At 32.0% G+C, this 26,045-nt stretch overlaps 1 non-coding gene across 1 annotated transcript; it reads left to right on the top strand.

The window, feature by feature from the left end:
- Nucleotides 1-23,167: 23,167 nt before the first annotated feature.
- TRNAW-CCA (transfer RNA tryptophan (anticodon CCA)) lies at nt 23,168-23,239 on the top strand. The gene has a single exon. It is a non-coding gene; the product is annotated as a tRNA-Trp (tRNA).
- Nucleotides 23,240-26,045: the final 2,806 nt, after the last annotated feature.

Here is a 26,045-nt window from a genome sequence, read left to right as displayed (position 1 = left end):
AAGTTCAGGGGCATTTTGGTAATTTTCTCATTTTTCTCGATTTTCCACCCGATCTTGATCTAAATTAATAGTTTCATTCAGTATATTAATTTAGACATTAAAACACCTCATTTCATACAATTTGGTCATTTTTGTTATTTTTACAAAATTACCCTTAAAGTTTTACTTTTATTCATTTTAGTCTCTAAGCTCAAAACATGCAAATTAACCATTTTTAACCATAATTAAGCTTATCCAAATGTTCATGGTATCAAAACAGACCATAATTCACTTTATGAAAAAATTATAGTTTTGCCCTAATATTTCAACTTCTTTACAATTTAGTCCCTATATCATAAAAATGCAAATTCATGAAATTGAGTAAAATTCCACTATGAGCGAATATCACTAGTGTCTCTAGCAGCCCACACATTTCATTTATTTGACATTTTAACCACAAATTTTCACATTTATCAATTTAGCCCTTAATTGTCAATTTCACAAAATTTACTTAACAAAAAGTGTTTAACTATCAACAAGGACTCATGTTCTTCCATTAAACTTCAAAGCCCTATTATATTCATCAATGGCAAATATCAAACTATTCAATGGTATTGCAAAATAGTCCCCTCATTAGATAGATTAAGCAACAACGATCCCAAAATATAAAAATAATTAAAAGCGGACTAGAAATGCCTACCATGCATTAGTGAAAGTTGGAAGCTTCTTCCATGGCTTCTCAAGCCTTCATATTCCGCTGGTAAAAAGAGAATGAAAAAGATGACACCTTGATTCTTTTATTATATTCATTTTATTATTATTTTTAACCAATTTACGATATTAACCTTTATACACTTTATTTATTACACCAAATGCCAAGCCATCATATCCCACTATCTCTTTAATAGGCTACTTACCAAATAAGGACTTCTACTTTTAAGTTATATATCTATTTAATACCTTTAGGTTATAGAACACAACTTTTGCACTTTACACAATTTAGTCCTTTTTGTTTAATTAACTATCGAAACGATAAAATTTTTCAACGAAACTTTAATACCATCTTATTGCCACTACGTAAATATTTATAAAAATATTTATGACTCAGTTTATAGAAACAAGGTCCTGATACCTCATTTTCTAAACCCACTTGACCTTAGGGTCATACCACTTGAACTTAATAAATCGCTTATAAAACAAAAATCACAATATCAAAAACATTTTTAAAATCACAATTAACTCGTAAATATTAAATATAATACTTACCAACCTACTCGTTTGGATTTGGTGGCCCCGAAACCACTGTTCCGATCAACCCTAAAAAAACAGGCTGTTACACTTAAATACATTATAGACACATATAATGTAGCATCAAGTAGATAATTAAACATCTTTCATTAAGACTCAATTGTAATATTCATATGTAATCATACATATGTTTTGCTTACTCATTTTATACTAAGTCTAAACATACCAATTTACAATCAATTGAACATGTCATTTTGATTGTCACTTATACGTTTATACCATGCTTGACAATATTTCACATTCACAAACGATATGCTTGCCTAAGTCATTCCACACCAATTTCGTTTTCTAGTATTATTGACTTATTGCCATATCACACTTTTATTCTCTGATTATGACCACTTCGTTTGGTCATAAGACATTTATAAAGCATACGTACCGTAACACTAACCATTCATATCAAACAAATATAATCACATGACCACATCGCAAGGCATCAATACATAGCTTGGATAAATAGGCTTACAAGCCATCACCCATATAAGCCACGTCTCATGGCTAAACATAACGAATCAATTTAAGCCAACATCTTGGCCAAATCAGAAGAATGCACATCATAATAACTAAGTCCCTATACATGCCACTAACTCAAATACACCTAAGGTTTATCAATACCCCAACGGTAATAGCTTGATAGTGTGATGCTGCCTCCGACGATCTCCAACCCCAAGCTGACCTGACAACACTAAAGAAATGAAAAGGAGGGAGTAAGCTTTACGCTTAGTAAGTCCATATGAAAATAATAAGCAATATGCCAACATGCTTTTCAAGGTAATACAACTACAATTACACTTTTACTTATTTTTTTGGTCATGCTATTTTCTCGAGTCATAGTTACTAATTTATTTATATCTAGAGCTACAGAACTCCAAATTAAGATTCGCTAATTTTCCCTAAAGCTAGACTCACATATCTCCTTACCTTAAAATTTTAAGGAATTTTATTCTAACCAATAAGTACAGTTTATTCTTTAAAGTTACCATTTTTTCATTATCTGACAATTCCAAACCATCTTCAATAAAAATTAATTATCTCATAATACAGGACTTGGATTATGTTCTCGTCTATTTCTCTTAAAAATAGACTCATTAAGGATTCTAAGAATATAAATTAAAACCCATAACTATTTTTGTACATTTTTTAATGATTTTATCAAATCATAACAGGGGATTTCAAAATCATTCTATCTCTATCTCACAATAATTTAAATATCTCATAATATGATATTCATTTTCTTACACCGTTTCTTCTATGTGAAACTAGGCTCAATAAGCTTTAATTTCATATTTTATTCAGCCTCAAATTAAATTTCCACAATTTTTTGTGAATTTTCAAATTTGGAATATGGGTACTGTCCAAACAGTTTTAGTACAAAAATGATGATGACTAAGTTCATCACACCTTCATTTCTTTTAAATTAGAAATCTATGCATTTATAAACATATATCATAGTCCACCAAATTAACATAACATCATTTCACAATACTCATGGACTTACCATTCGTGGATTTCATATTCAATTGAGTTTCTGTACATACCTGTACTCATTCGTAACATAACTTAAGTTCGTTCTCACCAATGACACACCTCATTGGGACCATCATCAAATCCTTCATTGAATTACCCGTTGAACACTAAGAATACTAATGGATACACGGAAACTTGTACATAGTGCCATATACGTAACTAGAACCAACTCATAGCGCGTAAAGTATGTAGCTAAAGCTACCACATATTATGTAATGCCCGCATTTGAGCTACTCACGGGTCTGTATACAAGGTCAGCACCCGGACCCCAAAGCATTAACATGATATGCTCGCTTAGCGAGTTATTCACGGGCCTGATCACATGGTCAGCACCCGGACCCATATTACATATATCACTTGTCTCATAAATTCAGACACAACTCATGAGTTCAGACCACATTATTTCTCATGACATATCTCGTGTATTCTATACTATTCCTGAGTTCAAACGGGATTTCTTAATGTTGTCGCACTTGCTCATAATGTCATTTATTCTTCCATCATACATTTCATACTTTCATGATAGTAATAAAACATTTAAATGCACATATTATCAAAGCATTAAAATATGCTACAACATCACATTATTTGCTTATGTACTTTCTTGTCGAATCTTCATCAAGAAAATCCGTATAATCAATCATACAATTTATATAATAATAAAAATAAAGCATTTAATATTCAATTATAACATTGCGTTATTATTATCACACGAACTTACCTCGAATGAAAATTTCGGCAAATTATTCTATTTTAGTCCATAACCTCGTGCTTTCCGATTTAAGCTCGAATCCCAATTTTCTTAATCTATAATGATAAAATACACTATTTTAATCATCATATTAACCAATACATTTCATAATTTATACTTCAGCAAAATGACCATTTTGCCCTTAGACTTTCACAAATTTACGATTTTACCCTTAGGCTTGTAAATCAATTTTTATCGAATTTCCTCACTACCCAAGCCTATTTGACTTCTTTTTATACTAGGATCAGCCCGCAATTCTCATTATTACTCATACTTATCACTCATTTTGCCATCTTTACAAAATGGTCTATTTTAGGTGTTTTCATGAAAATCCTTTTACAAAAGTTGTTTATTACACAACCATGACTCATTTTCTTCCATAGAAATTTAGAAAACAACATAGATATTCACATGGAAAAACCATATACTTTCAACCATTTTACAAAATAATCCCCCCATTAGCTAGCTCATGCTATAAGGGTCCCAAAAACACAAAAATCAATAAAAATGACCATTAAAATGACTTACTAGTAAGGGTTGCAAGTGGCTGAAAATTTCAAGCTTCCATGGAGGTTTCTCCTTCAATATTTTGGCAGAGAAAGGAAACGGAGAAGAGAAATGACCACTTGTTTTATTTTATTAGTATTTGCTTTTGTCATCAAATACCAAACCATTACCAACTTTGATTATTTTGTCAATTCTTGTCCCTTATGGCCGGCCACCACTAATTTAAAGGCCTATTAGCACTTTAAAGACCCCCAATTATGGTTCTCTAGCTATTTAACACATTTGGCTAGCAAAACAAAACTTTTTCCCCTTATGCGATTTACTCCTTTTTTGTAATTAAGCTCACAATCGCTAAATTTAAGTAACCAAAATTTTCATGCACTTGTATAATCATGCTATAACACATAAAATAATATTAAAAATAATTTCTCCAGCTCTGAATTGTGGTTCCGAAACCACTGTCTCGACTAGGCCCAAAATTGAGTTGTTACACTGTGTGTCACACACGGCTGAGACACACGCCCGTGTCTCTGTCCATATGGACAAAAATAGGCCATTTTCAAGGCCATTTTTCTCACTCAATTTGTCTTCTATTTACAATGACATTTTAACACATTCCTAAGTTAACACAAAACGTAAAAATCAAACCAAAACCAAGTCTATTACATATATATCATATTATCATATATATTCAAATATCCATGCTTAACAATTTGCTTATTAGTTATCCGTCAATCATCTATACCAAAACACATAACAAATATGATGAGACCATACACTAATATATATCAAAATATATCAAACATAAGGCATCCAAATGGTTAATCACAACTAAACATTTACATAACATCAATGGCTAAATTAACCTATGCATGCCATTATACCAAAGTTGATTTAATAAATATACCGAAAAAGGGTGATTGATAGTGTGATGTGGCTCCGACCAGCTTCCAACCTTAGCGAGCTTCTAGGTTACTGTAAAACAAAGGAAATAAAATAGAATAAGCATTTAATTGCTTAGTAAGTTCGTATATGTAACATCCCTAACCCATATCCGTCGCCAGAATAGGGTTATGAAACATTACCGGAGTTTACAGACCAAATATAATTAAATTGTATCATTTACTATTCATATATGAAATTATACATAATCAATCATATTGTCCCATAATGGAACCCTCGAGGCCCAATTGGTGCTTTAAAAATAAGTTGGGACCAAATTGAGAACTCAGAGAATTTTTTGTAAAATTTTAAAAATTTTCTTAGATACAAGGGTCACATGCCCGTGTGGGTAGTCTGTGTGGCTCACATGGCCAAGTGAAACACCCGTGTCCCAGGCCATGTTGGTATTCAATGTGAGCTACACGGCCATGTCCTAGCCCATGTTCAATTTAGGGTAGCTACTGACTTGGGTCACACGGCTAGCCACATGCTCGTGTGCCAGGCCGTGTGAGTATACTGACTTGAAATAATTAGGTGCAGGGTTCACACGGCCAAGTCACATGACCGTGTGTTAGGCTATGTGTCACACATAGTTGAGACACACACCCGTGTCTCTGCCCCTGTGAAAATACCTGGGCATTCTGTTTCTCAAATTTAAGGATGCAGGGGACACATAACCAAACCACATGCCCATACGCATGGACATGTATCACACACTACTGAGACACACGCCCATGTGTCTACCTGTGTGGACGAAAATAAGTCATTTTCAAGGCCACTTTTCTCACCCATTTAGTCTTCCACCTGAAACCATATTTAAGCACATTCACCAACCAATTCAAGACATTTAAACCAAGTCAAAAATGAATTCTTATGCATGATATATCATCACCTTGGTTCAAATATCCTGCTTACTCAATTGAACATATTCTTACTTAAGCATGTTTAAACCTATAATACCAATCATGCACACTTACATATCAAACATAGCATAATCTCATACATAGACATTAACCATAATATCACTAGCTATTTCAATGGCTAGTTACAACCAAAACATTTCATCATTTAATCTAACTTAGCCTATACATGCCATTATACCAAAAGTAGTTTTACTAATTATACCAAATTGAGTTGAAGGATAGTGTGATCTTGCTCCGACCTGCTCCAACCGTTACGAGTTTCCGAATATTATAAAACAGAGGAAATAAACCGAGTAAGCATTTAATGTTTAGTAAGTTCGCATAATGAAAAATTAATTTACCACTCATGTTTATTTAAAATAAGTATATAAATAACATGCATCCAAAAGAAATTTGCCATTTACTAAACACATATACTCATCAAGCAAGTTAGTCATGAATTCCAAGTACTTTTTAAATAATAAAGATAAGCTCATCGTATAAACATTTCCATTCATTTTTAGGTAGATACAATTATTAATTTATTCAGACCTTAACTTATCTTATATCAAAAACTTTACCCATTAAACCTTATGAAATATCAATGGATATCGGGTAGTACACATGAAGTGTACAAATCTATAATCCGTCAATTCATATTCAAGAGTGTTCATGAGAACACTTAAACATGAAGCACTCTCTTAAGCCATATAACGGGAAGCTTATGTGAGCCATATTGTATAGGGAAACTTATCCGGACAGTATAACGGGAAGCTCATGAGAGCCATAATCAAGAAGCTCATACAAGCCAATAACAAGTAGCTTCGAAAAGCCATTAATGGGAAGCCCCGAATATCCATATATTGGGAAATTCAAGTGAGCCATTATCAAGTAGCTCACAAAGAGCCTTAAATCGGGAAGGTCACGAAGAGCCATATAATCGGGAAGCTCATAAGAGCTAAGGCGTGTCCACAACACATATAGGAATCACAACCTATCGGAACGCTCCAAAGAGCTATAACAGGAAGCTTGCAAGAACCATATATTGGACGCTCGAGAGGGCTAATAACGAGGCGCTCCTTTAAACTATGGTGTGTCTGCAACATATGCTAGATCACACCCAATCGGGAAACTTATATCCATCGAATTTCATTTATTTAATCTAGACTTAATATTTCTCGCGCATGTCGGATATATAATTACTTTTATATAAATAAATAAAAATTCATAATTCACATACAATATACAATTCAAATATGAAAATATACATAATTTAGTTATACGAACTTACCTCTATACTTGTTTGTATATAAGAATCTACTAATCTGAAACTTTTTTCTTTTCCTCGATCTAACTCCTTATTCAGTCTTTCCAGATCTATATAAATGAATTTAATCATCAATTTATTACATTTCACATTCAAATCAATCCAATTCACGTCTTAGGAAAAAATTATCATTTTTCCCCTAAACTTTTAATTAATGACAATTTCATCCCTAGGCTCGGAAAAATGAAATTCATGCAATTTAATCATTGTTCCAAGCCTAACTAATTTATACATATAACAATAAAAGTCCATGTATTTCATAAAAATAAGAAATTTTCCATGAATTTTTACATCTTTTCAATTTAGTCTTTAAATCACAATTTCATGAAAATTTCCTTTACAAAAGTTGTTTATCTATCAACAACCTTTCATTTTCTACCATAAATTTTAAATTTTCAGCATACTCATCCATCGAAAAACTTTAATACTTTGATAAATTTGCAAATTGATCCCCAAAATAGATCGATTAGATTATTATGATCTCGAAAATATAAAAAAATACTAAAAACAGGACAAGAATTCATACCTAATTGAACCAAGATAAGTTGCTTGAACTCACTTTCTCTTAGCTAGGGTTTCCATGTATTTTTAATTTGGGGATGAAGATGATATAGATGATACTAGTTTATTATCATATTTAATTATTTTCATTTCCAATTTAGTCCTTTTCTTTTTCTAGTTTTCCATGGATAAATCATCATAAATATCTACTAACTCCATTTAATAGTCTAACTACCATATAAGGATCTCAAATTTTGAATTCCATAGCGATTTAATATTTATAGCTATTAGAACTCAACTTCTGCATTTTATACAATTTGGTCATTTCCACAATTAAACATGAAATCGGTAAAATTTTCTTAATGAAATTTCTATACAATATTCCTATCATAATGCAGATCATGAAATAATATTAAAATAATTTTTCTTAAGGACTCAAATTTGTGGTCTCGAAACCAGTGTTTCAATTTCACTAAAAATGGGTTGTTTTAACTCTCCCCCCTTAAAGAATTTTCGTCCTCGAGAATCTTACCAGTAAATAGATTTGGATATTACTTTTTTATAGTTTCTTCAGGTGGCTAGGTAACCCCTTCTATTTCGTGTCGTTGCCAAAGGACTTTTAGTAGAACTACATTTTCATTTCTCAGTTCTTTTGTCTCACATGCCAGAATTTTGATCGGTTCTTCACTATAAGTCATATCAGGCTGGATTTCAACCTCTGTTGGGAAGATAACATGTAAAGGATTTAACTGACATCGCCGTAACATAGACACGTGAAAAACATTATAAATCTTGTCAAGTTTTGGTGGTACTGCTAATCGGTATGCAACGAGTCCAATTCTTTCAAAAACCTTATACGACCCAATAAACCGCGGACTCAATTTGCCTTTATGGCTAAAAAGAAGAACTTTATTCCAATGTGATACTTTCAAGAATACCTTATCGCCTACTTGGAATTCTATTTCTTTTCGTTTAAGATTCGCATAGGATTTTTTATGATTAGAAGCTGCTTTTAAGATGTCTCAGATCACTTTCACTTTGTCTTTGATTTCACGGATTTGATCAACTCTATGTATCTTTTTCTCACTGAGTTTAGTATAATACAATGGAGTTCTACATTTACGACCATACAAAAATTCATACGGTGCCATTTTAATACTTGATTGATAACTATTATTATATGCGAATTCGACTAATGACAGATATTTTTCCCAATTACCTTTGAATTCTAAAACACAATACCGAAGCATATCTTCTAAAATTTGTATCACATGTTTGGATTGACTATCTATCTGATGATAGAATATTGTACTGAAATGCAATTGAGTACCCAAAGCTTCTTGTAGCTTTTCCTAAAATCGAGATGTAAACCGTGGATCTCTATTAGAAATAATAGAAACTGGCACACCGTGTAATCTAACAATCTCAAAAACATATAACTCAGCTAATCTATCCAGGGAGAAATCCGTACGTACTGGAGTAAAATGTGCAAACTTTGTCAAACGGTTGACGATTACCCAAATAGCATATTTTTTTTTGGAGATAAGGGAAATCCCAAAATAAAATCCATGGTAACTCTTTCCTATATCCATTTCGGTATCGTAATTGGCTGTAACAGTCCTGAATGTAGCTGATGTTCAGCTTTAACTTGCTAACTTACCAAACATCTAGATACAAATTTAGAAATATTACGTTTCATTCCCAGCCACTAGTACATCTGTTTCAAATCATTGTACATTTTATTACTCCCCGGATGAACAGACATAATACCATTATGAGCTTCGTACAATATCTTCTGTACAAGCTCTGAATTTTTTGGAACACATACTCTGCCTCTAAATAATAGGCAATCATCAGAACTAATCTGAAATTCTGAATCAGAAATTGACTCACATTGTACCCGTGTAGCTTGTAATTCATTATCATTTTTCTAAGCTTCGTAGATCTGCTGCAGAAATGTTGTCTTAGCTTTTAGCTCAGCTAAGATAGAGCCATCATCAGACAATGACGATCGAGTATTCATTGCTCGCAATGCAAACAAAGATTTTCTGCTCAGAGAATCTGCAACCACATTTGCTTTTCCTAGATGATAGTTAATAACTAGGTCATAATCTTTTAACAATTCAAGCCACCTGCGCTGTCTCAGATTTAAATCCTTTTGCGACATCAAAATACTTTAAACTCTTATGATCAGTGAATATATGAAAATTTTCACCAAATTTTCAAAGCAAAAACAATAGCTGCTAATTCAAGCTCATGTATCGGGTAATTCTTTTCATGTGGCTTAAGCTGTCTAGAAGCATAGACTATTATTTTACCTTCTTGCATCAAAACACAGCCTAAACCGTCCAATGGTGCATCACTATATATTACAAATTCATTACTTGACTCGGGCTAAACCAAAATTAGTGCTTCGGTCAACAGGGCTTTCAATCGATCAAAGCTTTACTAACATTTATCAGACCACTAAGATTTCACATCTTTTTGCAACAACCGTGTCATTGGCGAAGCTATCATTGAAAACCCTTGTATAAATCTCTGATAATAACCGACTAATCCTAGAAAACTTCTAACTTCAGATATATTTTTCAGTGGTTTCCAATTAACAATTACTGAAATTTTATTTAGATCTACTTTGATGCCTTCAGCAGATACTATATGTCCAAGAAAACCAACTTCCTGAAGCCAAAATTCGCATTTACTGAATTTAGCATACAGTGTTTCTCACATTGTGTTTATAGAACAATTCTCAAATGATCAGCATGCTCGATTTCATCTCGGAAATATACCAGAATATCATCAATGAATACAACCACAAATCTGTCTAAATACAGTCTGAAAATTCTGTTCATCAGATCCATAAATACCGCAAGTGCATTTGCCAAGCCAAATGGCATCACGAGGAATTCATAATGTCCGTACCTGGTTTTGAAGGCTATTTTTCGTACATTTGAGTCTTTCACTCGTAACTGATAGTAATTAAAATGGAGATCAATCTTTAAAAATACTGTAGCCGTCAATGCGAGGTAGTGGATACTTGTTCTTGATTGTAACTTTATTAAGTTGTCGATAATCAATACACAATCTAAGAGATCCATCTTTCTTCTTAACAAACAAAACCAGCGCACCCCAAGGTGAAGAACTAGGTTGAGCAAAACCTCTGTCAGTCAATTCTTGAAATCGTGTTTTTAGCTCATTTAATTCTATCGGAGCTATTCTGTAGGGTGCTATAGATATCGGTGTTGTTCCCGGGATAAGATTTATAGAAAATTCAACCTCTCTAATCGGTGGTAACCCGAGTAACTCTTTTGGAAACACATCAAGATACTCACAGACTACTGGCACTGACTTAATCTTTGATTCAAACACTTTAGTATCCAATACAAAGTAAGATAATCATCATTACCTTTTCTGACATATTTCTGTGCTGACATGGCTGATATTACATTAGACAACCCGTCCAATTTATCTGATTCAATACAGAACATTTCACCTTTCTAACATTTCAACACAGTATACTTCTGTTTACAATTTACAATGGCATAATGCTGAGTCAACCAATCCATATCCGAAATTGCATTTAACTCATCAAACAGTAATAACATCAAACCAACCGAAAAATAGAAACCCTGTATCATTAATGGAAAGTCTTTACAAATTTTATCCACCATCAAATATTGGCCTAGGGGGTTTGATACTTTAACCACAAATTCAGTGGACTCAACAGATAAATTTTTAATAGTCACTAAATTCGTGCAAATGTATGAATGTGTCAAACCAGGATCAAATAAAGTAGTTATATCAGTATCAAGAAGAGAAAAAGTACCAGTAATAACATCGGGTATAAATGCATCCTCACGTGCACGAATAACATATGTCCTTATCGGTGCTCATGCTTTAGATTTAATAGTTGAATTTTTTATCGTACCTCGACTACCACTAACATTACCGGTGTTATAAGGTGGTCTACCTTTTGTAGCGGAGTTGCTCAGGTTTGAAGTCTATACAATATCTTTCTTAGGCTTTTCCGGACAGTCTCTGAGATAGTGGTCAAAAGAACCACATCTAAAACATGCTCCGTTTTTCATGCGACACTCACCAAAATGAAATTTATTATAGTATTTGCACTGCACTCACTACAGATGTAGCCTGAGATCTCGGATTAGAACGTTGAATAATTTTGTCCCTCCTAGAATACCTTGTACAAGTAGTAGAACGATCATGACATTTCTTCGATTTTTTTTAGGAAGACTGATATGATTTTCTGATAAATCTTTTACTTGAAGTTCTGGCTTCCATTTCAGCCTGTTTCTTTTCTTTACGTAGCTCTTTGGCTTTATGTACTCGGCCAACCAGTACCACAAATTCTTTTAATTCCAGAATCCCAACTAACAACTTTATGTATTCATTCAGACTTTCTTCAAATCACTTACACATTGCGACTTCAGTCAGGATACACTCTCTAGCATATTTACTCAATCGAACAAATTCCTTTTTATATTCAGATACTGTGCTATACCCCTGTTTAAGCTCTAGAAATTCTTTTCTTTTCTGATCAAGAAATCTCTAACTAATATATTTCTTTTTGAATTCAGTTCAGAAAAATTCCCAAATGATACTTTCTTTTGGAACAACAAAAATTAGTGTATTCCACCATTGGTAAGCTGAGTCTTTTAGCAAAGATACAAGACATTTTAGACATTCATCCTGTGAACAAGAAAATTAATCCAAAACCCTGATAGTGTTTTGCAACCAAAATTCAGCCCTTTCAGGATCATTTTCAACTGTAGCTTTGAATTATTCTACTCTATATTTACGGATTTTATCAACAGGAGGCTTATTGGCTCTAACAAGTTCTGTACCTTGTGGCATATCAAGAACCGATTGAGAAACTGGAAGGATGGAGGTTGTTGTACAGCAGGGTTTGTTCTTACAAACTCGGTAAACCATTCATTCATCATTTGAAAGAAGGCTTCTTTTGCTTCTCTTCCTCGGCCTTCAGATACGGACTTTCTACTACTAGATGCTGCTCTTTATACTGAAGCTTGAGCATTGCTCTCAACTTCTTCAGATTCAACTCGGTTGAACGACATTACTATATGAAAAACATATTTAAAATAGTCAGAAAATATCATACTATCACAGATTATGTAACGGCATGTACAGTTAGACTTGTATACACTACGTTAGTCTGAGAATCCACTAAATCATAGCTCTGATACCAATAAATGTAACACATTTAACCCGTATCCGTCGCTAGAATAGGGTTACAGAGTATTACAGGAATAAACAGATCAAATACAAACATTTCATATTATTTAACATTCATGTCAAATATTATTCATAAATTTCCTTATTTAAGCCCTCAAGGCTCAAATTATGAATTAAAAATAAGTCGGAACTAAATCGGGTACTTAAAGAATTTTTCGCAAAATCTCAAAAATTTTCCAGATTGCAGGGTATACATGCCGTATGGTCAAGCTGTGTGGCTCACATGATCAAAAGACACGTCTGTGTCTTAGGCTGTGTGGGTAATCGAAATAAGGCACCTGGCCATGTCTCAGCCTGTGTCCATACCCGTGTAATTCTCTGACTTAGGTCATACAGCCAAGTCACACGCCGTGTGCTAAGTCGTGTATAGATGCAGGGGTCACACGGCCAAGCTACATGCCCGTATGCCAGGCCGTGTGATAAATTTTGAGCATTCTATTTTGAAATTTTAAAATGCAGGGGACCCATGGCTAGATCACATGCCCATGTGTTAGGTTGTGTGTCACACACGGCTGGGACACACGCCCGTATCTCTATCCAAAAAAAAAGGCCATTTTTAAGGCCACTTTTCTCACCCAATTTGTTTTCCATTTACAATGACATTTTAACATATTTCCAAGTCAACACAAAACATACAAATCAAACCAAAAAAAATTCTATTACATATCATATTATAATATATATTCAAATATCCATGCTTGATAATTTGCTTCTTAGTTATCCATCAATCAACTATACCAAAACACATAAAAACTATGATAATACCATATACTAATATATATCAAAATATATCAAACATAAGCCATCCAAATGACTAATCACAACTAAACATTTATGTGCCACCAATGGCTAAATTAAACTATACATGCCATTATACCAAAGTTGGTTTAAAAAATATACCGAAAAAGGGTGATTGATAGTGTGATGTGGCTTCGACCAGCTTCCAAACTTAACGAGCTTCCAAGTTACTATAAAATAGAGGAAATAAAATAGAGTAAGCATTTAATTGCTTAGTAAGTTCGTATAACAGAAATTAACTTACCATTCAAATGCATTTAAGGTAAATACACATAATATATTCAAGCATGTTGATCATTAGCGAAGTAATTACATATAATAACCCTTAATCATGGATGAACAATGTCATCAAGCAAATTCCACATTCAAGTAAAAGCCAATTCATGCTTTAGTATATCAAGCAAATATCATTTCCATACACTTTCCATATCTTGTATACAAACTTCATATACAAGTCATGTTCTTGTAGTCAAATATATGTCCATAATCTTTCATCACAAATTCATTATTGTCATTTATCATAACTTTACCGGTTGAACCACTTATAATATCGATAGATACATGGTTAGTACACACAAAGTGTACATACTATGTTCTGTCAATTCATATTCTGGAATGCTCATTGAGCATTTAAACGGGAAGCTTTTCCAAGCCAAATAACAGAAAGCTCTTTTGAACTTGTGAGGGGAAGCTTATCCGGGCTTAATAATAGGAAGCTCATAAGAGCTTAAATTAGAAGGCTTATACGAGCTTAACGGATAACTCCGAAGAGATATTATCAGGAAGCTTATGAAAGAGCTTTTAATCAAGAAGCTCTGAATAGCCATATATCGGGACGCTCATAAGAGCTGTGATGTGTCTGCAATACATGCAGGATCACTACCGATCAGAATGTTCATAGGAACATATAAACGGGAAGCTTGGAGGAACCATGTATCAAAAAGCTCAAGAAAGCTTATATCAGGATGCTCATGTGAGCTATAACGGGATGCTCTTGCGAACTATGGTGTGTTCGCAACATATGCAAAACCACAACCACTTCGAGAACTCTGTATCCATCTAATTTCATTTGTTCAAACAAGATTTATTTCTTGTCAGACATCGTTGGATATGTGTTTTATTTGCATACTTAACAATTACACAAATTACATACATATAAATTAAACATATCACATAAATATACAATTTAGTTACACGAACATACCTCAACACTTGCTCGTGTACAAAAACCTACTAATCCAACACTTTTTCTTTTCCTTGATCTAATTTCTTATTTGATTTTTTCAGATCTATACAAATGAATTTAACATCAATTTAACACATTTCATATTCAATTCAATCCAATTCATATCTTAGGCAAAAGTACCATTTTTACCTCTATACTTTTGATTAATTCCAATTTCGTCCCTATGCTTGGAAAATGAATTCCATGCAACTTAACCCTTATTCCAAGCCTAGCCGAATTTTTCATATAATAATAACAGTCCATGTATTTCTCAAAAATCAAAATTTTTCCATGAATTTTACGTCTTTTCAATTTAGTCCCTAAATCACAATTTCATGAAAATTTCCTTTACAAAAGTTGTTTATCTATCAACAACCTTCTATTTCTATCATAAAAATTCATAATTCATGCATATTCATTCATGGAAAAACTTTAATACTTTGATAACTTTGCAAATTAGTCCCCAAAATAGCTAAATTAGGTTATTACAATCTCGAAAATATAAAAATTACTAAAAACGGAACTTGAATACTTACCTAATTGAACCAAAATAACTTGCTATCTTCAAGCTCTTTTAAACTAGGGTTTCCATGTTTTTATTTGGGAAAGATGATATAAAATGATGATATTTTCATTATTTTATCATTTATCATCTTTTATTATTTTAATTTCCAATTTCATCATTTTCTTTATTTAATTTTTCATAGATGATTCATCAAACTTATCTACCAACACCTCTTAATGGTTTATTTTCCATATAAGGACCTCAAAATTTGAATTCCATAGCTAACTTTTACATTTTATGCAATTTGGTCTTTTTCTCAATTAAGCGTGAAATCGATAAAATTTTCTTAATGAAATTTCTATGCAATATTCCTATCATAATGCATATCATGAAATAAAAGTAAAATAATTTTTCTTACGGACTTGGATTTGTGGTCCCGAAACCACTGTTCCTATTTAACTAAAAACAGGCTGTTACAATAGGTATCTACAAGTGTCACAGGGTTAGAACTTAAGTCTGACAAACTGACGGCTTTAAACGATTTTTTTACTTCAAATCTACCTAACTCTCAAAAAGTGAAAATTCTCTTGAAAAATTTCCAAGGCATTGAAATAAGCAGAAACAAACCTAAAAGCAAAAGAGCAACGAGAGAACTGAAAAAGCCACAAGAAAGCAATGTACACCAAGTGTTTGAGTAAATGCTCTCAAATATATTATAAAGTACAATAGGATACTATGGGATTTAATGGATGATTACAAACGAGAAGGAATGACTTTATTTATAATTGAGCTCCCTTAGATCCAACGGAACAATTTTCGTTACATCAACAATCAAGATTAAGTCAATCTACATTTTGAGATTCTTAAAAGATTTACATGATCCTTTAATATTACAAAATAAAATATTCTAATATTACTTTCCATATTTACCAAGGTAGCTCTGATTTCCCTTAAGTGTTTTACTGGGCCACCAAGGCTTTAAGTAAATGGTATTTTCCACATATTCCATAAATTGGGTCAATTCAAATAGGTCAAAATAAGCCCCGTTTAATCAATTGACCTCCATAGGACACTCTTTGTGCATTAGTCACAGGCTTTGATCTGCGGCCTTTGACATTCTCCCCGCCCATTCTTACGACGCCCTCGTCGCATCCTCTAAATGACATTGGTTTGACTTATTTTTGAACTATCTTGATGCCTTGGTTGATTCTCGATTAGCCTCTATTAGGTAGTCCCGCCCCTTAGAATATTTGTCTTGGCTTCAATTGTTGCCTAACTCGAATTGTCCCTCTCCTTGGCACATCTTAGTTGTAAGAGCCTATCGCTCTTACTTGCCCACATTGTGACTTACCTCGATTAAGAACCCCTTGATCCTTACAAATAGGCTTAGACGTGCCCACTTGAACATTGGGTTAACCTTTCTCCCCAACTCTGATTTGAAAGCCCCTCAGGTTACTTGCTTCAGAACTTTGAAAGGGCTTCTGTATCTTTTCTAAGCCAATGGTAAGTCAAAATGAAGAACACTAGGAAAATGTTTGAGATGTATCTCCTGCGTAGCATTTAATCGATCTAACTACCCAATTTGTATCACTATTTTTCTGATAAATTTTGATGCACAACGACCTCTCTCATAGGTGGTAGCCCCATTGATAGTTCAACAGGCTTCACATTGGTTTGTCGTACCTCTAGCATTTCCAATGAAGTTTTCATAGCACCCCAATCTACCAAGTCAGTGTTCTTGCCACAATGAACATCCTCAACTAGGTGGATTGTCGAAAATACCTTGGTTTCACCTTTCTCATCACGACTCACCAACATAATGCATTGTCATTAATGAGTATCCACGATACATATGCAATCGACAAAAGGAACTAATAGAGAATTTGTAACAACCCAGATTTTAGTGGTGTTAAAAATAGTAGTTTTGGAACCCCATTTTTTATATCCAAGCCCGTATATATATTAATATTTATGAGGTTAGTATTAAATTTTATTAAAGTTTGGTCTCTTAATTTTGTCAAATTGGTAGCTAATTAAGATATAAGGACTAAATTGTAAAAGTTTTTCGATATAGATTTTTAATTAACCAAGAGACAAAATGAACAAATAGACTAATTGTATATGGCCAAATGGTGGTGGGTGACGATAAAAATCCACCAACTTTTTTAGTCATGCTTAAGGTTAGCTTACTCAAGTTTAATTAAATTAATTGAGATTAATTAAAAGTTAGACTAAGTATAAAAGACAAAATTGGAAGAAAAAAAGAAACATTTGTTCATCATCTTCTTCTCCACCATTTGCAAGAAAAAGAATAGGATTTTAAGCTTTCAAAACTTGCAGCCTTTAATTTGTAATTTCAATCAAGTCATTTCTTATAATTTTTATGTTTTTGATGTCATAAGAGCTTGATTTAGCTAGCCCATGTACCGATTTGTAAAACTGTTAAATTTTATAAAAGTTTCCATTGATGACTTCTTAAATAAATTGGTGTTAAATTGATAGATTTTAAACATAGAAGTGAAAAGGACTAGATTGTAAAACGTAATTGCTAGTTTTTTAATATAAGGACTAAAGTGCATAGATTTAAAAATTGATGTGAAATTTATGTAATTTTGGATAATAAAAGGTCCTAAAAGGATGTAATTGAGATCAATTTTGAAACCAAATCTCAAAATTGAAAGTTATGGAAAATTTGGTTTTAAAGACTAAATTAAATAAAATGTAAAACTTTAGGGAGAATCAAAAAATGAAATTGAATTGATTTATGCATATAATAAGATGTTATAAAATGTTTGGAATTGATAAATTGAATCGAATTATTGTACAGATCAAGAATTGAACCAAATTAAAGATAATCGGGGAAAAGGCAAATTTGTTGGTTAGTCCTTAAAGACTTATTCATTTGTTGTTTTGTCAGGTAAGTTTCATATGGAACTTACTATTTTGTTACATGTTATAATTTAATTGTAATTATTTTGCTCATTAGTTTATATAATTGTGAATTTGGTGATTTTGGCATCAATTGGACTAAATTACAAAGTATGAAAAATATTATATTTATGAATAGGTATAAGGTATCGAAATGGAAATGGAATGTTTATCAGATTTGGTATGAAATGTATATGTTGTTACAGGGATTGAAATGATATGAATACAGTAATAATGTCTGTGTGAACTTAGTAAAGGATTAGAATACGTATGGTATGCCATTAAGGTCAAATATGAAAACGGTTAAGGATTGACATAGTTATATGAGATCCATCATTTGTTGCGGATTCTCGGTTTAGATGTATCATTAGTTTAGCATGGACTAGTAATCTCAATATAATTCCAACTTGTGTGAGCAAATTCATAAATGTCAGCTTGTGTGAGCAACCCTGATCACTATCAGCTTGTCTGAGCAATATAGTTCCATGTATCTGAGTTGATTTACTAAGGTTTTCTTGAGCGAAAATGGTAACCTAATGGAAATGAAATTTTTGAAATGATTTGAACATGAATTAAATTACATATGCTTTCAAATTGAGTACAAATTGGATGATATATGATATTAAATAGAATTGTTGTATATATATATATATATACATATATATTTTGTGTTATAAGTTCTTGATATGTAAGTGAACTAACCTATTAGTTGTATTTGTTTATGCATATGATATTATAAGGATGCCATATAGAATGCCAATGTATTTAAATGTTTAATATGTTGTAATGTTAAGGTAAGTTAAGTAAATTTCATATGGACTTACTAAGCATTCAATATGTTTACTCTGTTGCCTCCCTTTGTTAAGGTAAGTTAAGTAAATTTCATATAAATTACTTAGCCTTCAGTATGTTTACTCCGTTGCCTCCCTTAGTTCCCTTGAGCTCTTCAATTCTTGTGCTCAAAACCTTCGTCTTGACTTTAGTTTCCTCTTTTAAAGCCATCACCATGACCCCGAGAACATCGTCCCTTACTATCAGCTTATCTGTAGTGGAATTGAGCACCCCTCGTATCACTTCTACATTACTGATAGACTCCAACTCAAATTCCTTATGTTGCTCTTCTATTAAGTCCAGCTCTGCAGTGCATCCTTCAACTACCTCGAGTGTCTCCTCACATCCCTCATGGGTTCCTCAAGATTGACTACTTGATTTTCCAAAGCTAATAGCACTCCCTTAACAGGCTAGCTTTCCTTGCCCTCCCACAAGTCTCCATTGGCTCAACTTAATATTCTCCTCCTTTCATCATCTCGACCGACACCTTCGAGCCTTAGCTTGGATACCAACTGTCATGGGGCTAGAACTTAAGTTTAGCAAACCGCGCGACCTTAGGTAATTTCTTTGCTTCAAATTTGCCTAAGTTAGCTTATCTCTCGAAATGTGATAATTTTCCTGGAATTTCTCTAAGGCATCAAAATAAAGTGGAAGCAAACTCAAAAGCGAAAGAGTAATGAGAGAATTGAAAAAACCACAAGAAAGTAATGCACACTAAATGTTTGAGTAAATGCTTTCAAACATATTCTTTAACTCAATAATAAAGTACTGTGAGATGTAATAGTATGATTACAAATGAGAGGGAAAACTTCTCTTTATAGTTGAGCTCTCCTAGATCCAACGATACAATTTACTTTATATTGTCGATCGAGATTAATCCAATCTACAATTTGAGATTCTTAAGGGATTTACTTGATCTCCTAAGATTACTAAATCAAATTTTCTAAGATTACTTTCCATATTTACCAAGGCAGCCCTAATTTTCCTTAAGTGTTTCACTAGGCCTCAAAACTTCAAGTAGATAGGCTTATCCAAATGTTCCATGAGTTGAGTCAATTCAAGTGGGTCAAATGAGCCCTATTTAATCAATTGGCCTCCATGAGACACTCTTTGTGCATTAGTTACGAGCTTTGATTCGCAACCTGTGACACAAGACTTAAGATAGGTATTAGTATTAGCCGTGTGAATAATAATGGAGGTACTTGGGTATGTTATACCTCGATCTAAGTGCCCCATCCGTGAATCGTACACAGGACTCCGTAGAAACCAAGGACAAAACCCCAATATGGGTACAACATCTTCAATTGTTGAGGTTCGAATCGACTGCCTAGAGGATAACACTTCGAAGACATGACTTCTTCAAGAGAAGTCGATTCCCCCTTAACAGAAATATATGTTCTATATATGTTTTTTCCACTCATAACGTGAGTGTGCCATAATCTAGCTATGTATGAAAAATATAATAGTCTTTGGAGTCATGAGTTAAAATTACAAAAAGATGATTAAAGGTGTTTAAAACTTTTAAGTTTTAATAAAAACTAAAGCATTTATTAAAAAAAAACTACCAACTTAAAAATTACTATATTTTTATCAAAATATAATTATTATTTTTAAAAATTGTTTTAATATATCTTTCTTTTAATTTTTTATGACTTAATTTACTCAAATAAACTAATTATAAGGGTAGGATATGGAATAAAAAATTTCATTGACAATATACGGATATGTTCTAATAATTTATTAGCACAAACTTTTATACTAGTTTTTTAAAATATTTTATGTAAAAAATAATTTATATCTTTTTATTTGTTTTAATATGTAAAAATTATATTTGCACTAGATTACAAGACTAAGTGAAGAAATGAAAATAATATAAGAAAAAGTTGGGGACTGCCTAAAATGCACGAGAAACAAAAGAAAAAATGCACGAAAATTTGATGAATTGAGAAAAAAAACTAAACTAATGGTTTTTGATTAAAAAATTAAAAATGAAAAAATTTAATGGGAGAATGAGAAAAATAAGAAAATTTAAGAAATCCAATATGAGTTATCACTAGGAATAATTTTATCATGAAACAAAACATAATTAAAATTTAAATATAAATTAAAACATAATATTTTACACTCATGTTTTGAACTTTGCACTATACCTATAAAAATTATAAAATATTTTTAATCTAGAGTATAATTCAAAATTCTTTAAATTATAACATATAAAATTAAAATTTTTTTTTCTCTTCCGTATTAAAATAATCATCCAATGCCACGAATAGCAAACATGGCAGTTGATGTTATGACCAAGGTGATAAGGAGCTGTACAATAAGATTTCATTTTTTCTTTCACCCGCCTCTTGTGGTACAAGATATTATGTTACGTGATCAGTGATAGACAACTTAATCCTATATTTCTTAGTTGAGCTTTTGAAATTCAACTTTCTTTATAATAAAAAAAAAGAAGGAAAATCATAAAAGTCTAAACTCATAAAATATTAAATTTGCTACTCACCTCATAGTTGAAAGTTATATAATATCTAGAGATTTAAGAAATAACTATTTATACATATAAATAAATTATAACCTCTACAAAAAATATTAAAAAATATTAAAATAATTAATTCATTATAAACAGAAGATAAACTTTTAATTAGTATCAAAACAACACTAAAACGCAATTAATTAAATAAAAATAGTAGGTTAAAAATTTAAAAGCTTCTTGATTAAAATTTAAAAACACAAAATAATAATGTGTTACATAAACATGAGAATAGGGACAAATTTAGCGGCAGCTCGGGTCTTGGCTCCCCTCTCTGGATAATTAGAAAATTTTCAATTTTATCCCTCCCAAAAATAATAATTCAATTCAAACATTTTTCATTTTATAAATAATTTTAAGAAATTTATTATAAAATCATTTTGAAAAAGTGTTATAAAAATAAATGTAATATTTTAATTTTAAGTGTTTAATATTATTATCGAAAAATTTCAGTTGAAAATTAAATTATCTATTTTGGACATGATGATGTAAAGTAAAAAATAAAATAATTTAAATAATTTAATATAATAATATATGACATATAAATTTTAAATATCTTTTAAATCATTAATATAAATTATTTGTAATATTTAATTTAAATATATAAATAGATATTGTTAATAATATAATAACAATTACTCTTAGTAATATAATAATAATAACTATTAAATCTATACATATGTGAAATTTGAAGAGTACAAAAATGTATATCATGATGTTTACAATTTCCGAACGTGTCCCTAAGAGTGAAGTATTGTTAATTATGTTGTGACCATAACACGTTCTTTGATGGGTGGTTATTACCGGTTGATTAGTTGTACGTAGGGAGAAGGGAGAAGCGAGAATTAGCTTTTAGGGTCGAATGAAATTTTAATTTTTTATAGTTTATATTTTTATAATTTTTAAAAGATTAAATTAATTTTAAAAGGTTAAAATGTAATTTTATTTTTATAAATTTAAAATTTTAAAATTTTAAAGATCTAAAGAACAATTTCTTATTTTAAGGCAGATCCAGCCTCTAGATTCGCATGTGGTTGTATGTCTTTTTAATTCTCCCAACAAACTGGTTGGCAATTTCCACTAAGGAAAACTAAATAACACTACTATTATATTACTTAGCCTTTATTAATTTATTTTTAATTAAAATATATTTAATTTAATTAGATATTTCAATCTGATATAAATGCAGATGTAAACATCATATAAGTTAAATTTAATTAATACGTCTCTTTTATGTGGATATTTTATATACTTTTAATTAAAAAAATCTATCTTGCAAGTGTATTCATAACTAAGGATTATATGTAATAAGCTAAGGTCGCTAGGACCGTAGGATCCGTGGCGCAATGGTAGCGCGTCTGACTCCAGATCAGAAGGTTGCGTGTTCGATTCACGTCGGGTTCAATTCCCCGATCCCATCCGGATTCACCGTTTTTGGTTTTTGTGTATACATAATTTTATATTTCAATGGAAAAAGATGTTAGAAATTAGCATGGTGTTATATAGTCTTCTGTCTAATTTTTTAGTGTTAATAAAGAATTAACACTAATTTCTGCTTTGAATACCATGAAACATACAAGTTGAGAGGAAATATTCAAGTTTTAAAATTCAAACTTCATCATAGATGGGTCTTTCTCAACACTTTTGAACAAAATACAAAAGATAGAATCTCTCCGTTACAGTTGGAATCAAACTGGTTTACTGTCGATTTCTGCACCACCTTCATCACCGCCCTAATTACCCTATTAAACAATTAACAACGTGAATAAAAATAGAACCTGAAATGATGGGTTTTTGGAGTTCTGTTGCATGAAACTTGAAATAACCTGAATCTATGACTGCATTTCCTGATATTTTCTCTTCATTTCTTCTTCATGTGCTTGCATTTTGGCCATGTCTACTTCTCTTTCTGCTTGCATTCTGGCCAGGTTTGCTTTCATAAAATTCACTTCTTCTCTCAATTTCATCAACTTCTTCTATAGACAACCAAGTATTTCGCTCAAAGTAGCAAGATGGCAGGGGACCTATTCCAATACCTCGGATCCCTCTGTTCCTTTCTCTTTTAGTAATTTCAGTGAACACTTCATTTTCAGTATCCTGCATACTATATGAACTGACTGATTGTGCAGCTGCTTAATTTAATACTCGGCAATTTTTTTTTCTTTTGTTTTCACCTATAAATAATGAAAAATGCTTACCATATGTGTTGGATTGTAGTAGGTAACAACACAAGCAATGAAGACAAGCACAGTATATCTCAAATTTGAAACTAAAATGAAAAGAAACCACTATAAAAAAAAGGGTATATGACATATCATTTGAGTTGTTTTTAGCATTAGCATTAGCATTAGCTTTAGATGTAGCCACTTAGGAGGAAGTAAGATTTTTTTTATTTTTATTTCAAGTACAACTCACACACCTACATTCGTACTAAATTATCACACAGGCTATGCTGTGGATCGATCCCACATATCGGGAATGAAGTGAAAACTCTTGGTCAATGAGTCCAAGATGGGGTTCTAGGAGGAAGTAAGATGCTTAAGAAATCTAAGCCACTTGATTAGATGTCAGATGGTAAGAAAGATGCAAAACATACACAAAAAATGATCTATTTTCAATTATGGAACCAAGACATTGCAAGTTTCCGAGAAAAGTGATTCTATCATTTTCGGTATAATTGAAGCCAAAAGTTATACAAATGCTGGAGAATAGAGAAAATTCAGATGTTTTTGTGTAGAGAATTGCAAGGAAGTTAAAAATAAGAATGCATTTCATCAAATAATTGGCAGATAATAGAGATAATATCAGAGCAAAACGTAAAACTTGTTCTTACTGCAGAGGTGAAAAATGCAGATTTCAGACCCAGAATACAAGCCACAGTTCTAATTATAAAATGACCGTAAATTAAGCATGATTGAACGTAGAAAACACTAAACAAGCTCAGATGATTCAAAAATCTTTTGCAAAGCAATGAAAAGTAGACAGTAAAGCTTAATCAGTCGACTCTGAACCACGTTAGAGATTTATCTTATGCTAAAACCATAATAAGCTCCATTTCTCCAAGTTACAGTATACGAAACTACGATCATTACAGTTTACAAAATCCTACCATTCTTATGAAATTTTGGCTTGTGGAAGAAATCAACTTATGGGAGGGAATACTAAAATGCTAAAATCCTACGATCGTTAACCATTACTACTTTAAAATGCTAAAATTTTGGCTTGTGGAAGAAATCAACTTATGAAATTGTTAAAACACAATAGATATTGAGGTAAAGAGAACCGGATGGAGATATAGAGCCGTCGCTGCTTTAGGATTTGAAATTAAATTTGGGGTTTGTGTTTTGGGAGGAAGGACGAAGGTGTTGGGCATAATGAAGGTTTTAGCGGCGATTGCACTTGAAAACGTCGCTGAAACAAAGGGGCAGATTAAATGAACATTCATGTTTAGCGGCGTTTTTATGTGGAAAATGCAAGTAAATGCAAATAACTAGACTTTTGACGATGTTTGACTTGATGTATTCGCGGGGTTTAGGCATTAAATGCTGGAACAAAATTTGGTAGCATTATGTCACATCTTTTATAGATGAAGCATTGTTAGTGTAATAAAAAATATTATATCTGGGTGTTTATTGTTTTAGGTGTAATATAGATTCGAATCGTATTAGCCGCTTGTTATTAAAATTTTACTCTCTTCTAGTAATTTATAAAAAAAAATTGTATGGTTATATCTTCATTGTTGTGCCTAGTGAGAGATTTTGGACGATAACAAACATGCCTTCGCTTCAGCCCCAATTAAAAGTAAAATGCATGGCAACAATTAAAGTTATCTACATTTTATGTTGGGTTGATTATTTGTTTATATTATAGGGTAAAATTTTGAAAATTAAAATATACTCTAAGTAAGATTTTCAAAACTGAACCGATGGTCGAACTAATCAGTTCACTGGTTCAATTGAACAAATCATTAAAAAATATTTTAAAAATGACAACTAGTTTAATCGTTTTTTTAACTTGGTTCAACCAGTTTGTACTGGTTTGCATGTTAACTACTTTGATGCTTCTCTTCGGACTGATACCTTGATTGGTTCAAACAACCGTGACACTAGGTTTCTACACTTCGTGTATTTGGAATTTAGTTCTCTTACTTTTATTTTCAAGAATTTGATCCCTCTGCTTTTTGGATTTATAAAGCTACTTTCACAAGATA

Source organism: Gossypium arboreum, chromosome 2 (assembly GCF_025698485.1).
Source record: "Gossypium arboreum isolate Shixiya-1 chromosome 2, ASM2569848v2, whole genome shotgun sequence".
Lineage (NCBI taxonomy): Eukaryota > Viridiplantae > Streptophyta > Magnoliopsida > Malvales > Malvaceae > Gossypium > Gossypium arboreum.
This window is presented reverse-complemented; position numbering and strand designations above follow the sequence as displayed.